The sequence below is a fragment of the Dasypus novemcinctus genome, chromosome X, assembly GCF_030445035.2.
Source record: "Dasypus novemcinctus isolate mDasNov1 chromosome X, mDasNov1.1.hap2, whole genome shotgun sequence".
Lineage (NCBI taxonomy): Eukaryota > Metazoa > Chordata > Mammalia > Cingulata > Dasypodidae > Dasypus > Dasypus novemcinctus.
Window position 1 is genome coordinate 124,905,372 of NC_080704.1, and position 23,439 is coordinate 124,928,810.

Below are 23,439 nucleotides of genomic sequence, written 5' to 3' on the forward strand. Positions count from 1 at the left end.
GTGTTGTTGGGGGGGGGGGGGAGGGCGGGCGGGGGGGTGGGGTTGAATGGGACCTCACATATATATTTTTAATGTAATATTATTACAAAGTCAATAAAAAAAAAAAGAACTTCCATTTCTTCATTGTTAAATTGGAGAAAAATACAGGATGTACCACAAAGGGTTTTTCCTAGTATTAAATAAATTAAATCATGTTATTACTTGAAATACATTTCTAATGTGGGAAAACTGTGGGGGGGGGGAGTGGATGGGGCACATGGGAATCCATTATACTTTTTTTAAATTTTTTTAATATTATATTAAAAAAATATGAGGTCCTCATACACCCCCCACCCCCCTCATGCCACTCTTCCCCCCCATAACAACAATCTCCTCCATCATCATGAGACATTCATTGCATTTGGTGAATACATCTCTGAGCACCACTGCACCTCATGATCAATGGTCCACACCATAGCCCACACTCTACCACGTTCCACCCAGTGGGCCATGGGAGGACATTCAATGTCTGGTAACTGTCCCTACAGCATCACCCAGGACAACTCCACGTCCCGAAAACACCTACACATCTCATCTCTTCCTCCCATTCCCTACCCCCAGCAGCCATCATGGCCATTTTCTCCACACCAATGCCACATTTTCTTCAATTGTTAATCACAATAGTTCATGAATAGATTATCAGTAAGTCCACTCTAATCCATACTTTATTCCTCCATCCTGTGGGCCTTGGAATGGTTGTGTTCACTCCACATCTGTAAAAAGATGGGAGTTATGGTCATGGCCGATGGGGTTAACTACCAGGTCAGATGGCCCCTCTTTGGAACTGGTGTTTATGTGTGATGAATCTGGACTCAGATGGGATCTCTCTTCATAAGACTTTCATGCTAATGTGCTGGAGATGCAGTTAGTGTTGGGGTTTAAGATATATTTAGGGGATTTGAATCTCTGGACTGACAATGTGATAGCCAGGTCCTGAGCCTCAACAGACTCCAACACCTACAATCTGATCTATTGGACTCACCACACTCAGCTAAGATGGAGTTGAAGAAGGACAACCACCACACCATGGAGCCTAGAGTGATTACAACTGAAAGTGGGAGGATTGCATCCAGCATCCATCTGGAATCTGAGCCTCCTCTTGACATAGAGGTGCAATGGACACAACCAATCCAATGTCCACATAGAAAAGGTGGCATTGGATTGGGAAAAGTGGACATGGTGGCTGATGGGTATGGGGAAAGGCAGGAAGAGATGAGAGGTGGAGGCGTCTTTGGGACATGGAGCTGCCCTGGATGGTGCTTCAGGGGCAATCACTGGACATTGTAAATCCTCACAGGGCCCACTGGATGGAATGGGAGAGAGTATGGGCCATGATGTGGACCATTGACCATGAGGTGCAGAGGTGCCCAAAGATGTACTTACCAAATGCAATGGATGTGTCATGATGATGGGAATGAGTGTTGCTGGGGGGGTGGAGAGGTGGGGTGGGGGTGATGGGGTTGAATGGGACCTCATATATATATATATATATATATATATTTTTTTTTAATGTAATATTATTACAAAGTCAATAAAAAAAACACATTAAAAAAAAAAAGATGGGGCTTAGATTCCACATGGATGATGGATGTAATCCTCCTGCTTTCAGTTGTAGGCACTCTTGGCTCCATGGTGTGGTGGTTGACCTTCTTCAACTCCATGTTAGCTGAATGGGGTAAGTCCAATAAACCAGAGTGTAGAAGCTGAAGTCTGTTGAGGGTAAGGGCCTGGCTATCATATGGTCAGTCCAGAGATTCAGATCCCCTGGATATATCTTAAACCCCAACACCAACTACAATTCTGGTAAAGTAACAGGAAAGTTTGTGAAAAGACATTACATCTGTGTCCAGCTCCATCACACAGAAACACCAGCTCCAAAGAAAGGCAAACTGACATGGCAGTGAACTCCATCTGCCATGACCATAGAACCTGTGGGTCTCTGTAGCCCTCAGAAGAACCAATACCTGAGGTTGTATCTACTTTATCTGTCTCTGAGACTCTGCTCAGGTGTGCTTAAGGGCAACCCCTCTGATCACCTCCAGGCTCTTTTTTAGAGACTCATAGCCATATACACTCATTTGTCCTTTCCATTTCCCCCTTGATGTAGGTAAAAAAGCGTTTTTAACTCCTGGTATTATATGTAGATAAGGATATTCTGCTGGTCCAAGCTGAACCTTTAATTCAAGGTCATTTTCTAGCTATGTCATCAGCTGGTACTTGGTAGTGATCCCTCGGCGCCAAGGAGGCTCATCCCCAGGAGTCATGTCCCACACTGGGGGGAAGGCAATGCATTTACATGCTGAGTTTGGCTTCAAGGCTGGCCACATTTGAGCAACACAGAGGCTCTCAGGATGTAACTCTTAGGCACACTGCTGCTCTAGGCCTTGTTCTTATTTCAGGTGCACAGGCTCACAAGCATAGTCATTAGTATCAGGGGCTCATTGTTGGACCTTCATTCCTTTTTGGTCTTTGCCGTTGAACTTGGGGGATTGTTGCTGTTCCTTTAGGGACTCTGATAGAGCTCCCCTGGCTAGGAACTCAGCACTCCCTCAGTCATTGTTTTTAATTGTATCCACTATGCAAATATCCAACCATTTTTATGTCCTGGATATATGCCCTGGAGAATTCCCTGCCAACCATGTGTCCCCTGTCAATAACATCCCACACCAGTATTCCTCAGTTGCTGTTGATGAACCTTCCTGTGATCTAAAAATTCCTGAAAAGTGAAGCCAAATATATTTGCCATGCATGCCATTACCACCCCCCTTCACCTCAATACCTAAACAAGCCTTAATCCAGATAGTCATTCAGTTTTTGATGACTGATTATAGGTGTTTTAAAAATTTTCCTTGAACGTGAATGAAGCTCCAAGTATTGTATAGACATTGTAAAAAACATGGCACATGATGAGAGAATAAAATAGTTGTGACTGTTATTTGTGTAAAAAATAAAATAAAGTCTGCATGTGTAAATAATCAGAGACCATCAAACATATAGGATAAACCGAAGGAATACAAGATTTCCTAGCAAACTCTGGGACTTTATAATCAAGAAACATCTGTCCAAGTCTGAAGGAAATTTCAAAGCAAATGAATGATATAGTAATTTAGTAGAATTTGAATTTAAGAAATTTGTTACTTTGAAGTGATACAGGCTGTAAGTTTGTCTGTATAGTCTATCTTACCTGACCCATTTCATATTTCCAATAGACTTTCTTCTCCTACACTATATCTTCATCTATCATTCTTCTGAAAACTTTCATATATCCCCTTCCATGGTTATCTGGGATATAGTTTCAACCTCTTAAGGCTTATAACCATTGGGAACATAGTTCCAAAGAAACATTTCTTTAATTTGCCTGCATGAAATCAAGGGGGAGTGAGCCTCAGAGATATAGGACTTTAACAAGCCATGCAATGAGAATAGGGAGATTTGGTAGAAAACACATTCAAGTTTTGGATCTAGAATAAAGAAGTAAAGCCATGGTGAAATGGAGACTTAAATAGGTGACCAGAGCCCAGATAAGGAGGATAAAGAGGGTAATGCTTTTCTTATTTTGATTGATATTAATAACCATAAACCAGACACTGTGCAAGGCACATTACATGCATTACCTCAGTTAATCAGCAAAATTTTATGCAATAGGTACTATTATCACATCCATTTTACAGACAAGAAAACTGATTTTCAGAGATTAAGTGATTTTACCAAAGTCACATAGCTAGTAGGCAGTAGGAATAGGATATAAACCCACCCACATTCATATAACCCCATATAATCACTTTAGTATACCCCCAAAGACAGACTGATCTCTCTTGGGACCCTAGGTGTTCATAAATGGGCAGAATAAATGACCATAACTGTCTGTGGACCCAGAATATTATAACCTGAGGAGGGGCAAGAATCATTGATACTATTGAGATAAACTTTTGAGGCCTGTCTTTAAAACATCTCATTCTAGATGTTTTGTTTAGGTACAGCCACCATGAGTAAGCCATGAAGAAGAAAATGGGTAGAGCAGAACATGTTGTGGAAGCTGATCATAATGATGAGAGTAACTGTTGCCATATTTATTAAGACAGATGAAGAAATGTGGAATGATTAGCTCAAAAAGAAAAGCCTATACACACATGACACCAGTTTTAAAGTGTTTAATAGACTGTCACATAGAAATAGCATTAGATGTATTCATTTTATATATAGAAGAGAAATGTAGGAACAATGGGGAGATGTTTAGAGGAAGGTAAATTCTGGAGCAATAGAAAACAACTTCACAAATATAACAGGGTTTCATAACACTGTTTTGTGCATTATACTCTTTGGACATGTGGTAAAACCTATGAACCCTTCTCAGAATAATGTTTTTAAGTACATAAAATAAAATACATAAAATTACACAGGAAAATGAAATATATCAAAATATAGTTATTGGGAAGTGACTGTGGCTCAATCAGATGAGCTCCCGTCTACCATATGGCAGGCCCATATTTCACATTCAGGGCCTCCTGAAGTCAGGCTCACACGCAGACACCGTGGAGAATCAACTCAGCAAGGTGATGTAACAAAAAGAAGGAAGACATGCGAGAATGCAGAAGAGTTCAGAGCGAATGGATACAGAGAGCAGACAGCAAGCAAGCCACAAGGGTGGAGGGGAAGAATAAAATAAATAAATACAGACACAGAAGAATGTGCAGTGAATGGACACAAGTGCAGACAGCATGTAAAAAGCTGCAAGTTGGGGGAATAAAAAATAGTTATAAAAATTGTTAAAAATTTTAGGACATCTGTAACGATTTTATGGTGATATGAAATTATCTGTTTTTTTGCTATTGATAATATTACTGGAGTTTGTTACCTATATTCATGATAGAACAAATGGTAAATTTCAGTTAGAAATTAGGGAAAATAAAGATATAATATTTCTTTCCATTCAAGTTCATAGTATCTCTAAGGGGTCTGTGAATTTCATGTTAGGATTTTCTGATTTAGAGGTATCAAATAGTGAAATGCATTATCACATAAAGTTGTTGTTTCTCTATCACAGAAAATATTTTTGAGTGGTGCTCAGAGATGTATTCACCAAATGCAATGAGCGTCTCATGATGATGGAGGTGATCGTTGTTATGGGGGGAGGAGTGGGGTGAGGGGGGTGGGGGTATATGGGGACCTCATGTTTTCTGAATGTAATATTAAAAAAATTAATGAAGACAAAAATAAAAATTAAAAAAAGAAAGTATTTTTGATGAAAGAATGTCAGAGAGATTTAAACGGGATTCTTACTGGATCAGATAAACACTCTAGGACATTAATTTCAATATTCTATGCTCAAAATTCTTTAATGACTTCATTAAACTTGGCAGGTATCTTCAAAATTTTTAAGCAGCAAAAGACCTTCCTCAAAATAAAATTTTACCTAATTCCTCAACATCTCAAAGAGCAAAAGTGAAATCTATTTGATTAAAGTGGGACTGAAAGACCTAGGTGCCTGTCTGCTCAGCCTCTCCTTTTACCACCCTACACATTTCCCAAATTCTCTTTGTTTTCAAATGTGGCAACCCCTTGGAGTAGCCCTAAGACTCTGAAACACAGCCACAGGCTCAAATATAAGTTCATTAGATTCATATTCATAATCATCTAAAATAGTACCTTTCAAGGAATAAAATATGAATTAGAGTGGACTTACTGATAGTCTACTATGAAACTAATGTGACTAGTAATAGAAGAAATTGTAACATTGAAGTGGAGAAAGTGACCACAGTAGTTGCTGAGGGCAGGGAGAGGGAAGAAGAGATGAGATGTGGGGGCATTTTTGGGACTCAAAGTTGTTCTTAATGATATTTCAGGAAGAGATGCTGGACTTTATATATCCTGCCATAACCTACTGATTGTACTGGGGAAGAGTGTGAATTATAGGGTAATCTATTACTCATGTGGTGCATCACTGCTCCAAAATGTGTTCACCAAGTGCGATGAGTGTGCCACAATGATGGAGGAGGTTCTTGGTGTGAGAGGAGTCGGGCGGGGGGTGGAGGGTATATGGGAACCTCTTATATTTTTTAATGTAACATTTTTTTGTGATATATATGTTTTCAAAAATGCAATTTATGAAAATGATAGGGTGGGGAGGGTGGGGATTTGGGTATATGGGAACCTCTTATGTGTTTTTAAGGTTTTTTTTAAAATGTAACATTCTTTGTGATCTATTAACCTTAATTAAAAAGTGTAAAAAAATACCTTTCAGCTGCTGCTCTACAGAGTACTCATTGCTTCCAAACAACCTACAAACATTCCTGTAACCACACCTATGTTCACACTGCTCCCTCATATGGAATGCCCTACACACCCTCCTCCTTTTCACCATTTCCCTAAATTACGTCCTCCTTCCAGTTCAGGTTAGATTCCACATCTTACAAGAAGTCTTCCTGATTAATCACCCTGAGTAATTGCTCCTGCCATCTGATCCACTTACAATGTAAGTGATGTTGCTTTGGCTTTCTTCCTGTGTATGTTCTGTCTCTCCATCCAAAGAGTAGGCAACCAGAGCTCCTAGTCTACTCAGGATCTCTGTATCCAAGTAAAGTATCCTGCTCACAGAAAATGTCAAAATAAGACATTATCTATGAAATTCATTTTTCAGGTTTGTCCCACTTCCCTATGGAAATTGTAAGCAGGGATTCACTTAGACTTTCTATCTGCCACAATCTCTCCAGGACCTAGCATAATCCAGAGTCTATATTATACTTGAACTGGTCATGGTTGAATTTGGACAGGAAAGATGTTTGATAAAGGCAATTTAGAAAGAATGAAAACCATTATTTGAGGTGTAAAGAGAAGTATCTGCTTTGCTGGGGAAGAAGATAGATGGTAGGAATGAGGTGTGGAGTATCTCTGAGAGGGAAGTAGCAGGTTGAGGCATGTTTAGGTAAAGCAAAGAACAAGACATAAGCAAAGAGATTATGTGAGTCACAATGAAAGGATTAACATGGAAATTTGCTTTCAGACAGAAAGTAGGAATGGGATGCTTTTCTTGCCAATCATTCACCAGATTTAAAGAGAGTTATGCAGTACAATTACCAAGAAAGTCTGTCCTTGTGTTTGGATACTAGGTTAGCCCTCTGGGCTTTTGAATTGATACTCAAAAAATATTTGAGATTTACAAATTCTCATTTGAAAATGTGTAGACAGAGGAGGTATCTCTGAGTCACTGATGTATGAATGTCTGTTGTTTATGCCACATGTTCAAAAATCTAATTTAATAATAGATATTATTTATTGAAGACTTACTATGTGCAAACCACTGTAATAAGCACTTTTGATGAGAGGGAGTTTCAGGAAGAGAATGATAATTAGGATAAAATACTTACAGAAGTGTGAGAACTCAATAAATATCAGTAGCTCACAATACCAAGTGATTGGCCTGTAACTGACACTGTTCTTGATTTCATTTAATCTCATAACAACCCTTTGAGATATGTATTATTATCCACATATTATAGATGATAAAATTGAGGTCCAGAGACATTAAATGACTTATTTTAAGTCACACAGCCAGTGTGAGTGGCAGAGTGGCAAAGTCAAAATTTGAACACAGGTCTGTCTGACTCTTTCCTGTAGCTTATACTGCCTGAGTTGCTATCACACATCATGCACAGCAGTTTGGAAGGAAAGAAAAAAATGCATTCAGTGCAATTGCTAATTATATGTTGAAACAGGAACCAGAGAATTTGAGTATACAAGAAAGCCAGAAAATTACCAAACCTCACTCGAGTCAGACATTTCAGTGTCTTACTCCAACATATTTTAAACCCTTTTCAAGAAATAGCAAAGAAATCACCGTTATGATTTTATTCCTTTCTTTTTTTCTGTTGCAGGTGTTGGGAACAAGAAACTAACTGGAGAGTGCAACAGAGAGTTGGGAAGAAAGAAGATGGGTTATTTAAAGATAGGAGAATTTGATTGGAATAATCAGAAGGTGACTATTGTTTAGACTGTAGGATGCTCCAACAAGGGAGGTTTATGATTTACAATGGGTTAAAGCAGGAACCAAAGGTCAAGAAGGGAAAGGAGTCTGCATTTTCTGTTTCTGCACATCATGTTCAGACAGAAGCTTTATCTTATCACGAGGCCAGAGATATTGTTGGAATTCACCTCAGGATCTGAGTTAGGAAAAAACATAATTTACCTCAAGGAGTGATACACAAGTATTGACTAAGTGATACTTTCAATACAAGAACATATTTAAAGGGTTTATACAAAGCCAGTTGGCCTCAGGGCCAGATAATTTGGTATTATGTCTCCAAATTCCATACCTAGGCACTTTCTTCTTATTATTATTCTTTTAAAAATTTATTTTATTTCTCTCCCCTTCCCCCCTCCCCAGTTATTTGTTCTCTGTGTCCATTTGCTGTGTGTTCTTTTTGTCCGCTTCTGCTCTTGTCAGTGGCATGAACATCTGTGTCTCTTTTTTTGTTGCATCATCTACTTGTGTCAGCTCTCCATGTGGGCAGCGCCATTCCTGGGCAGGCTACACTTTCTCGCTGAGCGGCTCTCCTTACGGGGTGCATTCCTTGCGCATGGGGCTCCCCTATGTGGGGGACACCCCTGCAGGGCACGGCACTCCTTGCGTGCAGCAACACCACACATGGGCCAGCTCCACACAGGTCAAGGAGGCCTGGGGTTTGAAACACGGACCTCCCATGTGGTAGATGGACATCCTAACCACTGGGTCAAGTCCACTTTCCCTCAGGCACTTTATACCAATGGTTTTCCATCACAAGAAGTCACTTTTTCCTGATCTTTTCCTACTTAAGCATACCTGTGGATTTTCTTCTTAATGTATCATGCACATGCATGTGCCTTTCCAGGTCTGTAATCTTGCCTGGAATGCATACTTTTTCCCCCCAAGTATTTACCACCATGACCTGGTCTTTTCTTACTTTTCTCCCTCCCCTTTATTAATATTCTTTCTTCATTTTCTGACTAACACACATTCACCTCACCAATCAGTACCTTGATGGCATACTACTTCATCTTTGACATCAAGGTTAAAGCACACACTCATTTAAAAATAAAACCATCCTTTTTCAACCTAAGAATATGCCCATGTTGCTGCTGGGAGGAGAGGGGAGAGTAAAAATTTCTCAAACCTGGAGTTGTCTGCTTTTTTTCAAATCAACTTTTTTTGAGGTAAAATTTGCAAAAATAAAAATGCACCTATTTTAAGTATGCCATTCAATCTGTTTTCAGAAATGTATATATCTGAGTAACCATCATCTCACCCAAGATATAGAACATGACAACATTGCATCTATGGCCAATTGATTTTTGAAAAGAATGCCAAATCACTCAATTGGGAAAGAATAGTGTCTTTAACAAATAGTGCTAGGTATCCTGCATCTCCACTTGTAAAAAAAAAAAAAAAGAGGACACCTACCTCACACCACATACAAAAGTCAACTCAAAATGGAATGGATCAAAGACTTGAATATAAGAACCTGTACTGTAAAACTCCTACAAAAAACATAGGGAAGCGTCTTGAAGACCTTGTTTTAGGCAATGGTTTCTTATACTTTCCATTGAAAGCACAAGTAACAGAGAAATAGGACCTCATCAAAATTAAAATCTTTTGAGCAGCAAAAGACGTTAACGTGAAAGTATAACACAACCTACTCAATGGGAAAAAATATTTGGAGACCACATATCCAATAAGGATTAAAAAAATAACACTTTTAAATTAAAGTTAATAGATCACATAGAATGTTAGATTAAAAAAAAAAACATAAGAGATTCCCATATAACCCACATCTCACCCCCCCACCCCCATCATGTTCGTAAATTGTATTTCTTGAAGATACATATATCACAAAAAGGTTACATTATAAAAAACATAAGGTTCCCATATACCTCCCACCCCACCCCGCACCCTCACTTCTCCCACACCAACAACCTCCATTTAAAATCCAGAATATAGAGAGACAACCTTCAACTCAACAATAAAAAGAAAACAAACCAATGGACAGAGAATTTGACCAGATATTTCTCCAAAGAAGATATACAAATGACAAAAAAAGCACATAAAAAGATGTTCAACACCATTAGCTATCAGTGAAATGCAAATCAAAACCACAACAAGATACCATCCCACACACACTAGAATGCTACTGTTTAAAAAAAACAAAATTTCAAGTTTTGGAGAGGATGTGGTGAAATATGTACTGTTGATATTGTAAAATGGTGGTGCATTCACTATGGAAGACAGTTTGGCCCTTCCTCAGAAAATTAAATATAGAATTACCATATGATTTGGCAATCCTAACTTCTAGGCATATATCTAAAAGTTTTGAAAGCAGGGACTTGAACAGGTATTTGCACATCTGTGTCCATAGCAGCATTATTCATAATTGCCAAAAGATGGAAACAATGCTAAAGTCCATCAACCAATGAACTGGGTAAATAAAATGTGGTATATACATACAATGTAATATTATTCAGCCATAAAAAGGAATGAAGTTCTGATACATGTATGTGAGAACATGGGTGAAACTTGAAGACATCATGTTGAGTGAAATAAGTCAGACACAAAATGGCAAATATTGTACAATCCCCCTGATATGACATAATTATGATAAGGAAACTCATAGTGTCAGAATCTAGAATATATGTGACCAGGGACCTGGAGGCGTTGAGAATGGGGAGTTAATGAATAACTCTATTTGGGTTGGTTGCAGGTTTTGGTAATGGATGGCAGTGATGGTAGCACAAATGTGTGAATGTAATTAAGAGCACCAAATTATGTTATGAATATGGTTAAAAGTGGGAATTTTAGGTTATGCTTATGTTACTATGATAAAAAATTTTGGATAAGTTCAAGTGTTCATGGAGCATTGTCTTGATGGGTGGAGACCCACAAAATAACTGAAAGAATGTTGAATTCCCATCCTGAGGAGTCCTGATACATTCTCTGATAGAAAAACAAGAATTCTCTGAATACAAAGGCAGTGCCTAGTGAAGAAGACAGACCATTACACAAGGCTCTTGATATTGATGATTTTACTTATGAACCTTTCTTGTGAAACTGAAACTTAGCCAAATATTATATATTGCCTAAGAATTACCTCCTGAAAGCCTCCTCATTGCTCAAATGTGGTCTCTCTCTAAGCCAAATTCAGCATATAAATGCATTGCCTTTACCCACTAGCATGAGACATGACTCGTCGGGATGAGTATCCCTTGCACCAAGGGATTATTATAAAGCACCAGCTAGAATGCATCTGGAAAAAGACATTGACCAAACAGTGGAAATATTAATTACAAGTGAGTTTTTATGGCTAAGAGATTTCAAAGTGAGTTGGTAGGTCATTCCACAGGTTAGCAGGATCTCATTGACTACCACAGTAAACAGTGCCTCAAACAGTGAGGCACCTGGGCTCTAAGGACATCCAGACACTATATGCAGGACAGACAAGCTCAGGAATTCAGTATGCTGTCAGTGAGTCTTACTCTGGAATTTATGCTTATTTATAGTTTCCCTACACATGGCTCTTCTACCCCTTTTATTTGAACCTAAAATTAACAGTATACTTGTTAAATACGTATCATGGAGACTTAAATCTTTGGTCTATTTACATGTCACTTGAATCTTGAATCTCAGCTGAGATGCAAAACCTACTCTACAGTTCATTGGACTCACCCCAGACAACATGGAGATGATGGTGGAAAATGCCCATCCCAGGGAACAGAGAGTGTCTGCAACTGCAAGCAAGATAGTTCCATCCATCTGCCCTAAGGGACCTAGGCCCTCTCTCAATTAGGAACAGAGTGGACATCTACCATCAACAAATCCTTAAGATTGGGAAATGAACAATGGACTAAAATAGACATTATTATTCTATTATTGACTTAATGTTATTCTTGCAATAGAAGAATTTTTATCATTGATATAAAAGCATTGGTCACCAGAGGTTCTGAGGGGAGGGAAAGGGAATAATATGTGTAACAAGGGGGCACTTTCAGGGCTTTGGAATTGTCCTGCATGATATTGCAATGACAGATACAGGCCATTATATATTTTGTCATAACCTGTGTGGGATAGAGTGTAAAGTATAATGCAAACTATAATTCATGCTTATTAGCAAGGCTTTAATATGTGTTCATCAATTTTAGCAAATGTACCACACTAATGAAGGTTGTTATTGATATGGGAAAGTGTGGGAGGGGGCAGGAGTGAGGCATATGGGAATCCCCTATATTTTTAATGTAACATTTATGTAATTTAAACCTTTTTAAAAAATTAAACTTTAGAAAAACTACATAGGAGTGTAAAACACAACAGTGAATCCTATTGTAATAATGGACTTTAGTCAATATTACAATTATAAAAATGTTCTTCCATCAATTGTAATAAATGTACCACACTACTGCAAGTTATTACTAATAAGGTGGTGTGGCAGTTTGATATTGTTTATGAATTCTAAAACTAGATATTGGATTATGTTTGTAAACTGACTTGTCCCTCTGGGCATATTAGATTATACTGGATTCAGAAGATTCCCTTTTATTTGATTAAATAATGATTAAGGTTTTGATTGGACCACATCAGTAAGACTTGCATTCCAACCCTCTTGCTGGGTGGGGACTCACAGAGAAACCACACCACGGAGAAGGGAGTTTTGAGTTTTGGAGGAGGAGCCTGGGAAGTAAGTACACAGAGAAACGCAGAGCAGCTTAGTCTGGAGAGAACCAAGCTCTGGATAGAGAGACAAAACCCAGAGAGACTGATGGCCTACAGCTGATATTGGAAGAAGCTGGGACCAGGAAGCCTTAAGAGGAAGAGGAAGGTTGAATCTCCACAGACATTGGCAGCCATCTTGGTCTGAAACATGGCAACAGACTTCGATGAGGGAAGTTACTTATGCTTTATGGCCTGGTACCTGTAAGCTTCTACACTGAATAAATACCCTTTATAAAAGCCAATACATTTCTGGTATTTTGTATAAGCACACCTTTGGCTGACTAATACAGTTATTATGAATAAAACTGCTGTTAACAAAAATGTACCAAACTTTTTATGAACATAAATAAAATAGAAATGGAATTATTGCTGCCATAAGGTAGCTGTACTTTTAATTTCATAAGAAACTGCAAAAATTTTTTTTCACAAGTGGATGCACCACTTTACATTCTAAAGAACAATGTTTGAGAATTCCAATTGCTTCATATTCTCACCAACCCTAGATATTGACAATCTTTCTAATTTTAGCCAGCTTGTTGCATATGTATTTTTATCCCCTTTTGGTTTAATTTCCATTTCTCTCATGTCTAAGGATGTTGGGCATCTTTTCATGGGCTTATTGGTCATCCATATATCTTCTTTTGTAAAGAGTTCTGAAGTATTTTTAACCATCTCCCTTAACCTGTTATCCCATTGTTTCTTACGTTGAATTGTAGGGATCATTTTCATATTCTGTGTAGTGATACTTATTCAGATATATGTATTTTGAATAGTTTTTCCAGTTTCTGACTTCTATTTTTATTTTTGTTTTGATGTCTTTTGAATAGCAGAATATTTTAATTTCCATGAAGTTCAATTTAACATTTTTTCTCTTGTGATCATGTTTTGTGTTCTAAGAAATCAAGGTTATGAACATCTTCTTTGATGCATTCTTCTGGAAATTTTATAACTTCAGATTTTTGTTTAGATATATATTCTGTTTCACATTAATATGTGCAAATGGTATGAGGTAAAAATCCATTTTTCTCATTTGGATTTCCAGTTTATTCATTATCAAATGTTGAAAAGATTATAATTTCCACATTGATTGAATCTGAAACCTTTGTTTAGACAGTTGATCATATATGAGTGGCACTATTTCTGAACTTCATTCTATCACATTGATCTACTTGGATTTAAATCAGTACTACACTGTCTTGGTTACTGCAGCTTCATATTAAGTCTTTTTTTCATATAATAGACTTTATTTTTTTAAACAAAGTTTTAGATTACATAAAAGTTACATTAAATGTAAAGGGGAAGGGGGGAGGTGGGGCAAGATGGCATCTGGGTGCAACATATGGTCTCTCCTGCAAAGAGGAGGCCAAGCAGGATTGGAGTCCTGCTGGAGTAGGCTGTCTTGGGGGCCTGCATGGCGGAGGGTGTATGGACATTGATTTGTAGAGACAGTGACGGAGGTGGTGCTTGCTAAAGGTAGAATTGCGGGTTACAAGTACAGAGGTTGGAAGCTGTGGGATGCTGGGACCCTTCCCCCTAGGACTGGCAGCCACAGTGTTCTCTGAGACCAGTCAGTTGTGCAGCGGCCTTCCTGGGCATGATGGTTCCCGGATGTGTGGTCCACAGGTCTGTGTCCCCTGAGCCCCTGTAGCCCTTGTTCCACGGACCTATGTATCATGGGTCTGCAGTGTCCCAGACTTCATTTTTCTGAGCCCAGCACTCCCAGATGTTGGGGATTGCCCTAGCCCTCCAGTTTGGGACTGATTCTGTGGGTGGGACGGATTTGGTGGGGGGTGCAACAGGGAGGCATGGGTAATACGGGTTCAATTCTCTGGTGTTTCCCCCACTGTTTTTCTTTTCCTTTTTTTTTTTTTTTTTTCACTTGAAGGAACATACCAGCTGGCTTGGGGAGAGCCTGGGAAGAAAGGAGTGGTGAATCTGCTGAGAAAAGCCTGATTCACTTAAATACCCTAGAATAGGAAACTTGGTCTGGGAGAAGGTGGAGTCAGAAAATCAACTAGCCCTCTTGTAGCATACCTAAAGGAAAGGGACTGTAGGAGGTGCTTTCTAAGCTTCCAATAGCATACTTGGGGTTCCTCGTGAGGTGTGGGTGCTTTCTCTCTGGAAATTAAGTCATTGTTTTCTGTGTGGAGCTGGTTCCACAAGTACCTACTTGAATCTCCTACTGGACCTCTCAGGCAGCTTTCCTGCTGCCCTGGCAGAGAAAGAAGTAATGAAGGAAGAAAGGGGAACATCAGATCTCTAAGCATTTTATTTAACTGCAAAGAGGATTCCTTGCTTGAAACTGTGTCTGGTTTTTTGATGGTTTGTGTTCTTGCTTTTCCTTCCTCTTTCTCCCCTAAAGGCTTTTTTTCTTTCTTTTTTCTCTTTCCCTTTTTCTTGCTTGCTCCCCCCCCCTTTTGTCCTTTTTTCCCCATTCTCTTTCTTTCTCTTCTTTTTTATTCTTTTTATATCAGGTGCTACAGGGAACGATTCACAATTGCTGTGTTTCCTAATCCTTGATTTCCTCTTTTCTGTGTGTATTGATTTTGGGCACCAATACTTTCCCCTTTCTTCTACATCTTTCTATCCTCCATCATTGACTGTTTCTCTTACATTACACCTCTCTTTGTTTGCTCCCTTATTTTTCTGACTTTTTACTTCTAATATCTTTGTACTGATTTCTGTCTTATATTCACTCTACATTATTGTCCTTTCTTTTCTCTTTCCCTCTCTCCTGAATACATCATCCTTTTAATTCACACTATATTCCTCCCCATATTCAGTTTACTGTTTCATTATACATACTGTACTTTTTTTACTGTTATAACTCTGCATGACTTACATGAGTCTAATATCCATTCTCCTAGATCTCACATGGTTCCCCTGTTAATATATACTCTCAATACTACTATTATTCATTATTTTTCTTACTCCTTATGCTTTCTCTAACCCTAATATTTTCCTTCAAGTGAACTTAGTCAACAATAAGGAAAAAGAATAAGCAGAAAAAAGTAACAAAGGGAAGACTTAACATGCACACAAAAAAGCTAATTAAATCCCAAACAAGACAAAGAAGTTAAGTAACTGATTAAACCTGTTAAGATAAAATGATGACAATGTAGCAACAGAAAACTACAAACCAAACCAATAATAAGTAAAACATGCCCCAATCCAAAGAACAAATCAAAAAACCAGGAAGAGAAGCAGAACATTGAGCAAGTAATTAAAGCTTTCAAAACATATATTAGGGACCAGAGCCATCCATTGTGAAAGAAAGTGCAGCCTGCCTAAGAATGGTGCTACACACATGGAGTGCTGACACAACAAGATGATGCAACAAAAAGAAACACAGATTCCTGGTGCCACTGATAAGGATAAAAGTGGTCACAGATGAACACACAGAGAATGAACACAGAGAGCAGACAACTGGGAGGGGAGGGGAGAGAAGTAAATAAAAACTAATTCTTTAAAAAAAAGATAGTGGATATGATGATGATGAACAGCACAATTCAAGAAATCAAAAATACACTCTCAGCAAATAACAGCAGACTTGAAGAAGCAGAGGAGAGAATTAGTGATGTGAAAGACAGTACATCTGAAATCAAACAGATAGTAGAACTGATCGATAAAAAGATAGAAAAAATCCAGCAGGGGCTTAGGGACCTGAATGACAGTGCAAAACATGCAAACATACACATTACAGGCATCCCAGAAGGAGAAGAGAAGGGCAAGGGGACGGAAGGTGTGTTGGAGAAAATAATGATTGAAAACTTCCCAAACCTATTGAGGGAGTTGGATGTACATGTCCAGGAAACACAAGACATGCACTCCAAACAGCATAATCCCCAACAGGCCTACCCTGAGACATATACTTGTCAAATTATCCAATGCTCAAGACAAAGAAAAAATACTCAAAGCAGCAAGGAAAAGAGAATTATCACATACAAAGGAGGACTTATAAGATTAAGTGCTGATTTCTCATCTGAAACCACAGAGGTGAGAAGACAGTGGTATGACATAATCAAGATACTAAAAGAAAAACATTTACAACCAAGAATACTCTACCCAGTTAAGCTAGCATTCAAAAATGATGGAGAGTTCAAAATATTCACAGATAAACAGAAACTAAGAGAGTATGCCAAAAAGAATCCTGCCCTTCAGGAAATACTGAAGGGAGTTCTGCAGGAAGAAAGAAAAAAAACAGGAGAGCCAGAGTTGGAGGAGTGTAAGAGCAACTAAAAAGACAAAAACAGAAAAAGAAAATCAACCAAAATATGACAAACACAAATCCAAAGAAAATATGGCTAATACAACTAATTCCTTGAAAGTAATAACACTGAATGCCAATGGTTTAAGCTTACCTGTCAAGAAACACAGACAGGAAGATTGGATAAGGAAATATGATCCATCTATATACTATCTACAGGAAACACATCTTAGACCCAGGGATTCAAGGAGGTTGAAAGTGAATGACTAGAAAACAATTTTACAAACAAACAATAACTGAAAATGGGCAGGAGTAGCTATATTAATATCAGACAAAATAGATTTTAAATGCAAAATAATACTGAGAGACAAAGATGGACACTACATATTAGTGAAAGGGATAATCTTTCAAGAAGAAAGAACAATCATAACCATTTATGCCCCTAAAAAGCATGCCTCCAATTATGTGAGGCAAACACTGGTGGGGGGGACTAAGTGAAGGAACTTTAATACAACACCATCAACTTTGGACAGAACATCTCAAAAGAGAATTAAAAAGAAACAAAGACTTTGAACAATATATTAGAGTACCTGGACCAAATAGACATATACAGTACATTACACCAAAAGACAGCAGTATATACATTCTTCTCAAGTGCACATGGATCATTCTCCAAGACACACTAAATGCAAGGACACAGAAAAAGTATCAATGCATTCAGAAAGATTGAAATCATACAAAAAATGTCTCTGATCCCAGTAAATGAAGGTGGAAATCTGCAAGAGCAAGACACTCAGTTTGGCACCAAGACTTGAAAATTAAACAACACACCCTTAGAAAAAGAGTGGGTCTAGGAGGAAATCTCAAAAAAAAAATCAATAACTACATTGAAATTAATGAAAATGATAACACAACATATCCAAATATATTGGACACAGCAAAAGGAGGACTGAGAGGGAAATTTATAACCATATATTGATACATCAAAAAGAGGAAGGAGCTAAAATTGAAGAACTAACTGCACACTTGGAGAAATTAGTAAAGAAACAACAAACTAACCCCAAAGGAAGAAGAAAGAAAGAAATAACAAAGATCAGAGCGGGACTAAATGAAATAGAAAATAAGAAAACACTTGAAAAAATAAACAAAATCAAGAACTTGTTCTTTGTGAAGATCAATAAAATTGACAAACCCTTAGCTATACTAACATGGAAAAAAAGAGAGAAGATGCAAATACACAAAATAAGAAATGAGAAAGGAGATATCACCACTGACCCCACAGAAATAAAGACTATTATAAGATGATACTTTGAAAAACTATATTCCAACAAGAAGGACAATTTAGAGGAAAAGAACAAATTCCTAGAAACACATAACCAGCTTACATCAACAAAAGAAGGACTTGATGATCTCAACAAATCAACCACAGGTAAAGAGATAGAATCAGCCATTAAAAACCTCCAAACTAAAAAGAGCCCTGGGCCAGATGGCTTTGCTTGTGAATTCTACCAAACATTCAGGAAAGAGCTAACACCAATCTTGCTTAAACTCTTCCAAAAATTTGAAACAGAAGGAACATTGCCTAACTGATTCTATGATACCAACATTACTCTATAATCAAAGTCAAACGAAGACACCACAAGAAAGGAAAATTAAAAACCAATCTCTCTAACGAATGTAGAGGCAAAAATCCTCAAAAAGTACTTGCTAATCATATTCAACAACACATTAAACCAATTATACACCATGACCAAGGGGAGTTCATTCCTGGTATGCAAGGATGGTTCAACATAAGAAAATCAATTAATGTAATACACCATATAAAAAGATTGAAGGAAAAAAATCACGTGACCATATATATAGAAGCAGAAAAAGCATTTGATGAAATACAGCACACTTTCTTTTTTTTTCTTTTTTTTCTTTTTTAGTGATTTTTTGTTGTTGTTTTTGCTTTTTTTTATTTATTCATTTAAAAAAATATTACTTTCAAAAAATATGAAGTCCCCATTCACCCACACCGCCCCCACCCTACCACTCCCCCCACAGTAACACTCTCCCCCATCATCATGACACATCCATTGCATCTGGTGAGTACATCTCTGGGCATCGCTGCACCCCATGGCCAATGTTCCACACCATAGCCCACACTCTCCCACGTTCCATCCAGTGGGCCATGGGAAGACATACAATGACTGGCAATTGTCCCTGCAGCACCACCCAGGACAACCCCAAGTCCCAAAAATGCCTCCACATCTCATCTCTTCCTCCCATTCCCCGCAACCAGCAGCCACCATGGCCACTTTTTCCACACCAATGCCACATTTTCTCGATTATTAACCACAATAGTTCATGAATAGAATATCATTAAGTTCACTCTGATCCTTAATGTATTCCTCCTTCCTGTGGACCTTGGTTTGGTTGTGTCCATTCCACATCTATGTCAAGAGGGGACTTAGATTCCACATGGGTACTGGATGCAATCCTCCTGCTTTCAATTGTAGGCATTCTAGGCTCCGTGGTGTGGTGGTTGACATTCTTCAACTCCATATTAGCTGAGGGGGGTAAGACCAATAAATCAGAGTGTAGGAGTTGAAGTCTGTTGAGGCTCAGGGCCTGGCTATCATATTGTCAGTCCAGAGATTCAAATCCCCTAGATATATCTTAAACCCCAGCACCAACTACAATTCCAGTAAAGTAGCATGAAAGTCTTGTGAAAAGAGATCCCATCTGAGTCCAGCTCCATCACACAGAAACACCAGCTCCAAAGAAGGGCCAACTGACATGGCAGTGAACTCCATCTGCCATGACAATAGAACCTGTGGGTCTCTTTAGCCCTCAAAAGAACCAATACCTGGGGTTGTATCTACTTTAGCTGTGTCTGGGACTCTGCTCACGTGTGCATAAGGGCAATCCTTCTGACAACCTCCAAACTCTTTTTTAGAGACTCATAGCCATATAAACTAATTTGTCCTTTCAATTTCCCCCTTAATTTAGGTCAAACAGCATTTTAAACTCCTGTTTTTATATGTAGACTGGGATATTCTGCTGGTCTGCGTTGAAACTTTAATTCAAGGTCATTTTCTAGTTACGCCATCAGCTGGTACTTGGTATTGATCCCTTGGTGCCAGGGAGGCTCATCCCTCGGTGTCATGTCCCACGCTGGGGGGAAGGCATTGCATTTACATGCTGAGTTTGGCTTCGAGACTGGCCACATTTGAGTAACACAAAGGCTTTTAGAAGGGAACTCTTAGGCACAGTGCTGCTCTAGGCCTTGTTCTTATATCAGGTGTATAGGCTCACAAGCATAGTCATTAGTATCAGGGGCTCACTGTTGGACCCTCATTCCTTCCTGGTCCTTGCTGTTGCACCTGGGGGACTGCTGCTGCTCCCCTAGGGACCTTGACAGAGCCCCCCCTGGCCAGGAACCCAGTACCCCCCCAGCTGTTGTTTTTAATTGTTTCCACTATGAGTATAGCCAAACATTTCCATGCACCCTGGACACATGCCCTGTATAACTCCCTGTCAATCATATGTCCCCTGTCAATAACATCCCATACCAGTATTCCTCCACTACCATTGTTGAACCACTCTATGATCCAAAACTTCCTGAAAAGTGAAGCCCAATATAATGTCAGGTTCCCTTACTAATAATATGGAATATAGCAATGAGATTAAAGGTTAGATATAGAATACTTATTGATTTGGAAAAATTCTACATCCTTTTTCTTTTCTTTTTTCCTAATTATTGAGCTTCTCTTCACAGGAGCCCTAGATCACAGTAATTCATATATACAATATACAGTACTCCCACACATTCACCATAAAACCTTTTCCCTTCCACAAAGATAATCTTTTAACTTATTCATATCATATTTACTGAAAATGATGTACAGACTCTGAGACAATGGCTTTCAAACAAGGTGACATCTGTGCTTACATTGTGGTCCGTACTTTAGGATATACAGTTTTCTAAATTTTTTAGTTATCCTGTTTTACATTATGGTTTACATTATTAGTCTGTCATCCCCTATATGTTTTTTTGTGTAATATTACATGTTTTATATTCATCCTTGTGTACTCTCGTGAAACTCCTCTCTTGTCCCCACATTTACCTTGGTTCCATCCGTTCAACATCCATTTTCCCCTCCCCTTGGGGCTCAAAGTGACAGCCATTCTCCATTTCCCGAGAAGCCACGTCCAGAGATACATGCAACAGAAAGATTTGTATTATTTTTACTTTATTTATTGTTTCTTCAATTTAACCCCCCTCCCCAGATGGTTCTTTTGTCTGTCTGCTCATTGTTTTGCTTTGCCTTCTCCAGGAGGCACCAGGAAAGAACCCAGAACCTCCCACGTGGGAAGCAAATGCCCAACAGTCTGAGCCAAATCCACTCCCACAGCACCCTTTCTTGATAAAAACACTGCAAAAGATCAGAATAGAAGGAAACTTTCTGAACATAATAAAGAGTATATATGAACAGCCCTAAGATAACATAATTTACAATGGTGAAATCCTAAAATATTTCCCTCTAAGATCAGGAACAAGACAAGGATGTCCATTATCACCCCTTCTATTTAACATAGACTTCGAAGTACTTGCTCGAACACTGAAACAAGAATGAGACATAAAAGGCATCCAAATTTGAAAGGAAGAAGTCAAAATTTCTCTATTTTCAGATGATAGGATACTATCCAAAGAAAACCCTGAAATTCTACAACAAAGCTTCTAGAACTTATAAATGAGTTCAGTAAAGTCGCAGGTTACAAGATCAATGCACAAAATCAGTAGCATTTCTATATACCAATAATGAGCAAGCTGAGGAGGAAATCAGAAATCAAATACCATTTACAATAGTAAATAAAAAAATCAAATACCTAGGAATAAATTTAACTAAAAATGTAAAAGACTTATACACAGAAAACTATACAACATTGTTCAAGGAAACCTAAGAAGTCCTAAATAAGTGATAGAATATTCCCTGTTCATGGATAGGAAGAATAAATATTATTAAGATGTCTATCCTACCAAAACTGATCTACACATTCAATGCAATCCCAATAAAAATCAACACATCATTCTTTAATGATCTAGAGAAACTAACTATAAAATTTACTTGGAAAGGAAAGAGGCCCTGAATAGCTAAAGACATACTGAAAAAGAAAAATGAAATTGGAGGAATCACACTACCTGAATTCAAAACATACTACAAATCTACAGTAGTGAAAACTGTATGGCATTCACACAAGGATACAAACACTAAAAAATTGAACCCAATTGAGAGTTCTGATATAGATTCTCATACATACAGCCATATGGTATTTGACAAGGCCACCAAACCTTCACAGCTCAGAGAGAATGGCCTTTTCAACAAATGGTGCCTGGAGAACTGAGTATCCATATGTAAAAGAATGAAAGAGAATTACCAATTCACATCTTATCTGAAAAATCAACTCAACATGGATCAAAGACCAATATATATGAGTGTAGACCATAAAGACTTGGAAAGCAATTTAGGGAAGCAGCTACATGATATTCTAGTAGGAAATTGCTTCATACACTCTACACCCAAAGCATGAGCAGCAAAAGAACAAATAGATGAATAGGACTTCTTCAAAATTTAAGCCTTCTGCACCTCAAAGGAGTTTGTTAAGAAAGTGAAAAGAGAGCCTACACAATGGGAGAAAATATTTGGTAACCATATATCTGATAGGGGACTTATATGTTGCATGTATGAAGAATTTCTATATCTTGAAATAAAAAGACAAGCAGCATATTTTAAAAATGGGAAGAAGATATAAAACAGAGATCTCTCTGAAGAAGGTATACAAATGGCTAATAAACACATGAAAAAATGCTCAAAATCACTAGGTGTTAGGGAAGTACAAATTAAAACAATGAGATACCATCTTACTCCCATCAGACAGGCAGCTATCAAAAAATCAGAAGACTACAATTGTTGGAGAGGATGTGGAGAAATGGTAACTGTCATGCACTGCTGGTGGGAATGTAGAAAGTTCGAGCCATTCTGGAGGACCATTTGGCGGTTTCTCAAAAAACTGGTTATAGATGTGCCTTATGACCCAAGAATTCCACTGCTGGGTATATACCTAGTAGATCTGAAAACAAGAACACAAACCAATATATGCACACCAATGTTCATAGCAGCACTATTCACTATTGCCAAGATTTGGAATCAACTGAAATGCCCATCAACAGATGAATGGATAAATAAAATGTGGTATATACATACAATGGAATACTACTCAGCTATAAGAAGAAATACAGTACAAACATATGTGATAACATGGATGAATCTTGAGAACTTTATGTTGAGTGAAGCAACCCAGGCATTGAAGGGCAAATACTACATGGCCTCTCTGATATGAAATAAGTAAACCAAGCTGTCTTATAGAGCTAGAGACTGGATGATAAACATAAAGGAATTTGAGGGGTAGACAATGG

General features: G+C 38.2%; 1 long non-coding RNA gene across 1 annotated transcript in view; it reads left to right on the plus strand.

Moving 5' to 3' along the window:
• Positions 1–12,973, plus strand: part of LOC139438043 (uncharacterized) — an 87,263-nt gene extending 74,290 nt beyond the window's left edge. The window contains exons 2-3 of the long non-coding RNA XR_011647914.1: positions 7,911–8,011; positions 11,690–12,973. This is a non-coding gene — a long non-coding RNA (uncharacterized lncRNA). The remainder of the gene's footprint in view (positions 1–7,910; positions 8,012–11,689) is intronic.
• The last annotated feature ends 10,466 nt before the right edge of the window (positions 12,974–23,439 follow it).